This window comes from Rhinichthys klamathensis, unplaced genomic scaffold (genome assembly GCF_029890125.1).
Source record: "Rhinichthys klamathensis goyatoka isolate OS25496 unplaced genomic scaffold, OSU_Roscu_1.1 h1tg000207l_1, whole genome shotgun sequence".
Lineage (NCBI taxonomy): Eukaryota > Metazoa > Chordata > Actinopteri > Cypriniformes > Leuciscidae > Rhinichthys > Rhinichthys klamathensis.
The window spans coordinates 420,461-429,430 of record NW_026606732.1 but is presented as its reverse complement, the minus strand read 5'-3'; positions in this window follow the sequence as shown (position 1 = coordinate 429,430).

The following is an 8,970-nucleotide window of genomic DNA, read 5'->3' as shown; positions in this document are numbered from 1 at the left end:
ACCTTGCGCGAGCGAGACCGCACCCCCCCCGTCAACAAATCTCACTCGTCGCTACCCCCCCCCCCCCAACCCCCCCCCCCCCCCCCCCGTCAACAAATCTCACGCCGAGCAAAACTCAAAAGTTGGCAGGTATGTGTTTGGGTAGTTTTTGTGTTACCCAGATGGGCTATAACAACCCAGGGATTGAGTTATTTATCGCAGGCTTTTTGCGCCCTCTTCAGGAGAGAGCAGTGCATCTCCGTCAAATTGGTGCATGTCTTCGGTATTATAGCCTGGGTTTGTGTACATTTTAGCTTATCTATAATTTCGTTATTGTTATCGTTTAATTTAATGCAAAGCAACACACAGGGGCGCGATGTGAGTCACCTAACGAGTTGATCTTGAGGAAACAATTCATGTATGTAGCAAAATTCATGTATGTCGCAAAAAAAGAAAGAAAATAAAAGAATCAACCCAATTTTGGAGAATTTTCTGGGTAAAATTAACCAAACATGTGTTCTGTCCTAGCCGTGGTTTGAAAACAACCCAAATTGGGTAGTTTTTAACCCAGTTTTATTTTTTTATTTTTTTGCATTCCTTTAGCTTAAGCATAATCCAGGGTTCACACTGTCATGGAAAACTTGACCGAGAATTGACAAAAACAAAAAGGAAAAGCCATTTAATTGTTTCACCTGGTACCCGACACAAAACTTGAAATCCGTTTCAGCGATCTCTATTGTTTGTGTATCGGCTATAATCGTTACGATTTCGACAAACGTCTAGACGTCATTGAAATCCGTTGGTGAAAAGGTGTGGGAACCTCTTTGTGTGTTTGAAAAACAGACAAAGGCACAATCATCGATTCACCTACTAAGTGTTTTTCTTTCTTTTCTATGTTTGTGTGTGACTTTGTTTGTGTGTGACTTTGTTTTTTGAAAAACGAAAAACAGACAAAAGCACAATCATCGATTCACCTTCTTAGGAGTGTTTTTCTTTCTTTCCTATGTTTGTGTGTGACTGTGACGAAGTGGCAAACACATAGTTAAGCAAACCGCCGTATAATCTGTGGTTTCACAGAATCCAGCGGCTTCTCAAAACATTCATATGATGTCATCGTCTGACTACACAAGTGTGTTAAAGAGGTCATTAGAGGCAACCTGAGGGAAACCCCTGCTCTCATGAGCCTCAGGAAAACACATTCATTTCTTTCATGTATAGCCCGATAACCAGAGACCAGGGTTGCCAAGTCCACGGTTTCCCCGCGGAACTGGGCGGTTGCTTTTTTGTTTTGCGGCTTATAAGTTTTACATATTTATTTTTGGTTATTTATTTTTTGTTTGAAATATTTGAATGAAATATTTCGCTTCTCCCACTGTATATTTTGCCAATGGTGGGACTAAGAGTGGTAAGAGACAGTGCAGGCTTTTGTTTTTAGCGGCACTGACTAACAATTTTAAATTGTAAGAATATTTTGAAATGTTTATTTAGATTTATATTTTTTATTGAACTAAAATTGATTTTCCAGTTGGACGTTTGGTGCAGATTTCAGTAAGGATTTGGATTTTATTAACGTGCCTTAGGAAAAACAAAACATTACTGGTGTGAATCTTCAAACAAAACAATGGCACTGATTTATTTTAAGATATATCAGTGCAAGTTGCTTTCATTTAAAGCCCCCCTGTAGTCAAAATTTTTATCAAAAATCATCTTTGATCACCAAAATTACAAATTTAAACGTTTTTCCCTTGAAAAAAATGTCTTAATGCCTTAAAATATCTTGAACGTAACTCGACACCCTCGCCTCGTTTAGTATGCGCGGTTCTATGAATATGCAAATGAGCCCCGCCTCCACTCACTCCCTCAGCTCAGAGATCCACTGGTTGACGATCACACGTTGATCTGATTGGTTACAAGGTCGTTTGTGACGTCAGAAACACCAGCGATTTCAAACCGTGTTTTTGAGACTGTCTTTGGTTCACTGCAGTTTTAAGCAGAAAATACTCAGCAATGCTGTCGACTTATGAACTTACACATGGTTTGTCTTAAAGCACATTAAAAACAGAGACACATAGGCTAAATGACATTAAAACCTTGATTTTCAACACAGGGGGACTTTAAAACCGTGCATTTTAGTCTGTGACTAGCCTTGTCTGTGAAACCAGGGGATTGTGTCTTATATTAATATACCACATTATAATATGGACTATAAAATGTGTATGTTTAGATATGGAAGACGCATATTTTGTGTTTTACTATCCGTTTCTAACGTTCTAGACAGATTTGGATGTGTGACAGATGACAGAAAAACACGAAGACACTCGAAGAAGATCTAGAGTGATTGCCGATGTTGTCCAACAACAGCAAATAACCGTCTCCCCTTTCAATCAAACACTTAGCTAATCATGGGTTTGAAGCTAAGGGAATATTTCACACAACAATAAACAGTTTGTCATTATTTACTCACCCTCATGTTGTCCCAAACCCTACCTGTTTAACTCAAAAGATACACTGGGATGTCCATACAATGGAAATCAATGGGGTCCAATATTGTTTGGATCTGCATGGTAAGAATATTCACCCAAAACACTGCAAATAATTTGTAAACACTCAATTTAATTCAAAAGATCATCAAATGTACAGTCAAACCAAAACGTATTCAGACACCTTCAACATTTCTCACATTATCACAGTTTATTCGCTATAGTTTAGATAACGGTAATAAAATATGAGCAGAACTCAGTGGATATTTGACTGGTTTTGTCCGTCCTTCTGTTAGACTCTCACACATGAATTATGTTGAATATCTATCAGCTGTTAAATTTAACTACACAATTAGATAATACCAGTTTAGCTCAACCAGTGACCAAGCAATGCTTCATGTTGTTCAGTGTGTGTGTAAAAAGAGCATTAGCAATTACAGAAAACACACTTCAGCAAAACATGAGCAGCTCAAAGTGGAGGAATCATTTTTAGTCCCAAATTATTTATAAATGTCACTGGTAGTCACTGTATGAAGAATATTTGGGTATAATATGTCACAGTTTACTTTATTTTGCTCTCCTCACTTACATAAATGAACTATAGTGTCCTGCACACACTAGTGTCTGAATAATTTTTGCTTTGACTGTACATCTGAATTTTATGATGACATTTTATTTCCATCATTTTTGTCATGCTTTATAGGCATATGAGAGGTCATGTTGAATTAAAGCTGTTTGTAGGCCGTTTTCAGCCTCAGATTCGCTGCTTTATGGTGCCATCGTCTGGCAGAGACTAACAGATAGGCTGCACAATAATCACAATTCCTGTTCACACACTTCTGGGGCTTCATTTATAAACTGTGCGTAGGATCCTTACTAAAAGTGTACGTGCGCCCGAAAGCCAAAAATGGCGTAGGCCTACGCAAAAAAAATATTCAGACTTATAAAACCGTGCGTACGCCAGAACCTGCGCAGAATTCACTTTATAAATCCCAGTCAGCGGAAGATTGTGCGCACACGCGTCTCCTCCTCAAAACAACCATATATGGAGATTATAACGCCTAGTTTTACTATGCATATCCTCATCTGCATATCATTTGCATATGATTATTCATCCACGTGATAACATGTTTAACGGTACAAGACATTAGGAAAATATGAAATACGGATGTGCCGTCACATTACATTAATAAAAATCATTTAGTAGCCCATCCTTCCCTTGTTTTTTAAATAAGTAAAATAAAATAGTGCAAAATGCATTTCAGAGAAAGTTTTTCTCAATCTTTTCCACTGGCCAAATAGTATTTTAATTGTTTTATATTTTTAATGGAAACAGATATTCCTTGTTGTGCATTATTTGCACAAAACCATTTTCTCAGACGATCTGCTATCATGATAAGCAATTATCTATGTAGTTAACACATTAAAACACAGACATCATGCCAGAGGAAAAGTGTTCAAAAGCATCACATCCACAACAATTATTTATATTTATTGAATATAAAAATGTTGTAACTTCTCAGTAATGATTTCATGTTACTGGCCGTAATTCAGAACACAATTCCAAGAGGATGGCTCTTGGGAATCGAAATCATAGATCGAAATCGGCTCATGAGCAAGGAAATCTTCACGGTCTCTGAAAACACGCTCTCTCCGTAGAGCGTCATTAGCAAGGTCTTCTAACAGCGCTGGAGCATCCATTATGATGATATGTTATATAGGCTACGCACATACCTTTTTATAGCCCATTCATTACACAAAAATTGCATTTGCACCTGCTTAAGAGTGCTGATAATGATAATTCAGGTTGATGCAATTTGATTTATTGGGTGATGTAATAGGAAAATTTAGAAGTTTTTCATTTTAAATAGTTATTGCTATTTGGGCCAGTTGGTGTCGCAAAAACACATAGGGTAGAGTGGGGGAAAATGCCCCCCTGGGGTAAAATGCCCCCCCACCCGTTTTCCCCAAAATAACCACTAGAATGAATCAAGATACATTTTTACTATTGCTATGCACTACGTTGACAACGGGGATATACAAATCTCCATGGAGAAGCTGACACCAGCGACGTATTTGAAGAGAAGAGGATTACATGGAAAATGCTATAATGTTCAGATATTAGTAAACAAGTGTTTAATAGAATATTGTTCACAGTGATATCACAGTAATGTATGATAGATGAATAGAGAAGTCTGTAGTTTGAGAGCATATGTTATTTATAAGGAATATAATTATATTTTTAAAAATAAACAATTTAAAAGAAAAAACATAGCTTGTGGGGTAAAACGCCCCCTATGCTGAGGGGTAAAACGCCCCCCAATGGGCATAGTTTCTCTTTATCATAATTACTATAGTAACATATTTCTGTTTATCAAAGTCTTTATTTTACACTTTAATGCAGTATAACTAGGCGATAAAATCAAAATATTTTAACAAAACATGATAAAATTACATGAGCATTAGCTAGCTAGCTTGGTGGATGCAATGATGGAAGGTGGTAAGGTGACCCAATGATAAAATATAGTGACTTTTAGAGCATTTATTGAATATATTTCACTTTAAATATAAAAATTTATGTTTAATATTTATTTAGGGTTTTCTGTTTTTCTTGATGATAGTGGTGAACAAATACTACATCAATTATCAACCCCATATAGGCCTAGTGTAGAAATCAAAATATTAAAATGTTAGAAATTTGGCTATTTTGTACATTCCTGAAATAAATATTAATAGGTATATATACATGTTGTTGCATTACTTGCCTTTTACTTTTAGAGATTAAAAACTATGTTTATTTTGCTGTTGATCTATGAAGCAAACTGGTTGGTAAGAAAGGGGGCGTTTTACCCCACCTTGGGGGGCGTTTTACCCCACCGCTGGGGCAAAACGCCCCCTTTGTACAAAAATATTTTCAGTCAAAAAATATATATAATTATGCAGGTTGAGCAATTTTAATATTTAGTAATATTCTCCTGCCATAGTCACTCAAAACTGGGATGGCAATTCTAGTCACATTTATGTTTTGTTTCACAGTAATGTCACATTTTCCTTAAGGGGGGCGTTTTCCCCCACTCTACCCCTACTCTTCTAAAAGAGTGCGTACGCACGGTCAAGAGCATCCTTACGGTGCGCACTTATTTACGCCAAGTTTATTTTTTATAAATCCGATATGTGCGTGGAAAAATGCGTACGCATATTTCTATGCCCATTTTGTGCGTACGCAACGTTTATAGGCTACATCAGGCCCCTGCACTTTAACCAGTTAGAAACCCATTTTAAATTGGTCTCCAGATTTAATAATGCTTTAGACGATCTCTGCTATTATCTAGCAGAGATGTTGTGTGGTATTCAGGATCTAGATGTGGCTTGAATGTAGTTCACCTTAAGCTTTCTACGCCGTTAAAGTTCAGAAATCCAGAAGAAAACACTTGAACATTGTATAGTAGGCTACCATGTCACAAGCAATATTTATTCAATGAAGATCTAAAATGAAGTTCTTTCAATCATAAGCATTTTTTGTTGTCTTAGTAGCCTACATTATTTTCATACCTCCTTTTATGTTATCTTTTATGTGAACTGAGAATACAAGCATCAGGAACAGTGTAGTCGCCACTTAGAGGATGTTCAGCCTTTTCACTTTATAGCAAATTAACAAAGGAGATTAAAACACAGGTTTTGTTCAAAAGCTTGACATTCTGGCTTTATGTAAACTTTTTTAATATAATTATTGGCCTGTCTGTGTTAAAACAATTATGGTATCAACAATGGTTGAACTAAGTGTGGCGATCTCGTTATTTTTCGCCAGGGGTTGTAGGCTATAGATTACATTTTATGTGCAATCATACATGAATAATGACTCACTGTAGAACAACATATTGAGTATCGTGGTAAAGCAATACTTCAAGTATCACAATAGTTATTTACTTAATATTTGAATGGTTTTATTTTGGTCCATCTACATCTACACTGATATGATGACGATATTATGTTAAAATTGCTGAACACCACAATATGGAACACAACCTTGTTTTTCACAATGTAAATTTAAAAAAAAAAAAATGGGAAGTGCAAAACTGACTCAAAATTAACATACCAAAATGGCTGAAGACAACTAACAGAAATAAATCAATCACAATAATGGAAACTTGACATTAGCCTATTTCAGCTTTGACTCTTAAAGGGATAGTTCACCCAAAAATGAAAATTCTGTCATAATTTACTCACCCTCAAGTTGTTTCAAACCTGTATGAGTTTCTTTCTTCTGCTGAACACAAAAGATATTTTGAAGAATGTTGGTGACCAGACAGTTGCTGGACCCCATTGACTTCCATAGTATCTTTTTTTCCTACTATGGAAGTCAATGGGGTCCAGCAACTGTCTGTTCACCAACATTCTTCAAAATATCTTCTTTTGTGTTCAGCAGAAGAAAGAAACTCATACAGGTTTGAAACAACTTGAGGGTGAGTAAATTATGACAGAATTTTCATTTTTGGGTGAACTATCCCTTTAACTCCACTGCAACATGCACTTGCTCTGGCCAGAACAGCACTGTCAGGGGCGGATGGGCACTGGCCAGGCATCATCCTGAAAGCGGTTCGCAGTGCTGGAAGAGTCAGTAAACTATAGCAAACAGTGGTTTCATCAGGATAAATCTGTCCAATGAGAAGCCAGAACAGGGTGTCTACATATTTAAACAAGTTACATTTAAGATTTAAATTTCATTCAAAGTGGCATTAAAAAGTCTTAAGACCAAACCTGTGATGGAAAAACACAATATATTACATATGTATATGCAATGTTTAAAGGGATAGTTCACTTCAGAATGAAAATTCTGTTATCATATAGCCTACTCGCCCATTAAAGGTACAATATGTAAGAATTTTATAATAAAATATTCAAAAATCACTTGCACAGTGTGATATATTTCCTGCAGTTGTGTACTTACAATATCCCAAAAGTCTCCAAAGTTTTTTTATTTCAGAGAAATTCCAATTTTAAATAAGTGGCCGTGCCGGAAAAAAATGTCACCTGTCAATGACGCAATATCCGCGCTATCCTCGGTTTCCGCTCGAACTGCCATAGCCATGACGTAACCATGGCGACAGACGCGGACAACTGCGTAGTGCGTCACGTTTAGCGGCACGCAGTTCTTGTTTCTTTTAAACATAGACCATGGCGAGCAGACTTTGGGACAAACAAGGAGAACTAAAATGAGGATCAATATCAGCGTGGCGTTTTTGAGATGCCGAGAGCTAGCGTCCGCGACTAACTTGGACTCGACAGAGCTTCACGAGTCACGACTTGACAACTTTATTAGACAGGTGAGCAAATGTACATAAAACAAAACAATGTTAGTTTTATAACGTTAGCTCAACATGATGAAATGTTAGAATATGGTCAGTACGTTATTCTAATGTTGATCTAGCTTACTGGTAGTTTCGTATAGCAAACAAAATAACACGTAGTATAACATTACAACTTTCAACACACATTTAAATGCCTATCATTATCATTTAGTGTGATAGTTAGACCAAGTGAAGCAGCGCTGCGTGATGGTAAATGGACTGCATTTATATAGCGCTTTCACAGACCCAATGGCCACCAAAGCGCTTTACAATTTGCCTCACATTCACCCATTCACTCACTCATTCATACACTATGCAAGGCGCCATACAGCTCGTCGGGAGCAGCCGGGGTTAGGTGTCTTGCTCATGGACACCTCGACACTTGGTCAGGTGGAACCGGGGATTGAACCACCAACCTTCCGGTTTGTAGACAACCTACATGAACCACTGAGCCACTGCCGCCCCCATAAACTGACCTGTGTGAGTAATCCAGCACTTGCGGTAGTTCGGTAGAATTAAATGTCCTTATTCCTTTATATCCACGGGACTCGCGTGTGATATCTGTCTCTTTAGCAATCGCGACCTGCTTTATACCACTGTTATGTTAAAAAAACATGAATGTTTGCACTCATCCATAAACATTACATCCATCAGCTTGACAGCAAGTCCCATCATTCAGCTCATCACTGCGTCATCAACCTACGCCTTTGTTATTGTTGGAAACTGCGCCCTCTTGTGGCAAAAAAAACCCCTATATGTTGTGCCTTTAACTTCTATGGCTAGGAAATAAAAAAATACAAATGGAAGTCAATGGGTCCAGTTAACCATTTGGTTACTGACATTCTTCAAAATATCTTCCTTTGTGTCCAGCAGAAAAAATAAATTCATACAGGTTTGACACAATTTAAGGGCGAGTATATGATGACAATTTTCATTTTGAAGTGAACTATATTTAAGCTAAGTAAATTAAGTATTTTAATACTATTGTTTATTGAACTAAAATCTGTTACATTTGCAATCGTGAGAATATTCAGCAAAATAGCTCCCGTCATGTTATTTACCTATATCATGAAATACAAAACTCAATTTTGAACATACCTCAGGATGTTACTTCTGTGAGGTTATGTGTGCTGTTATGCTCATTTGTTTTGAGTTTTTACTAT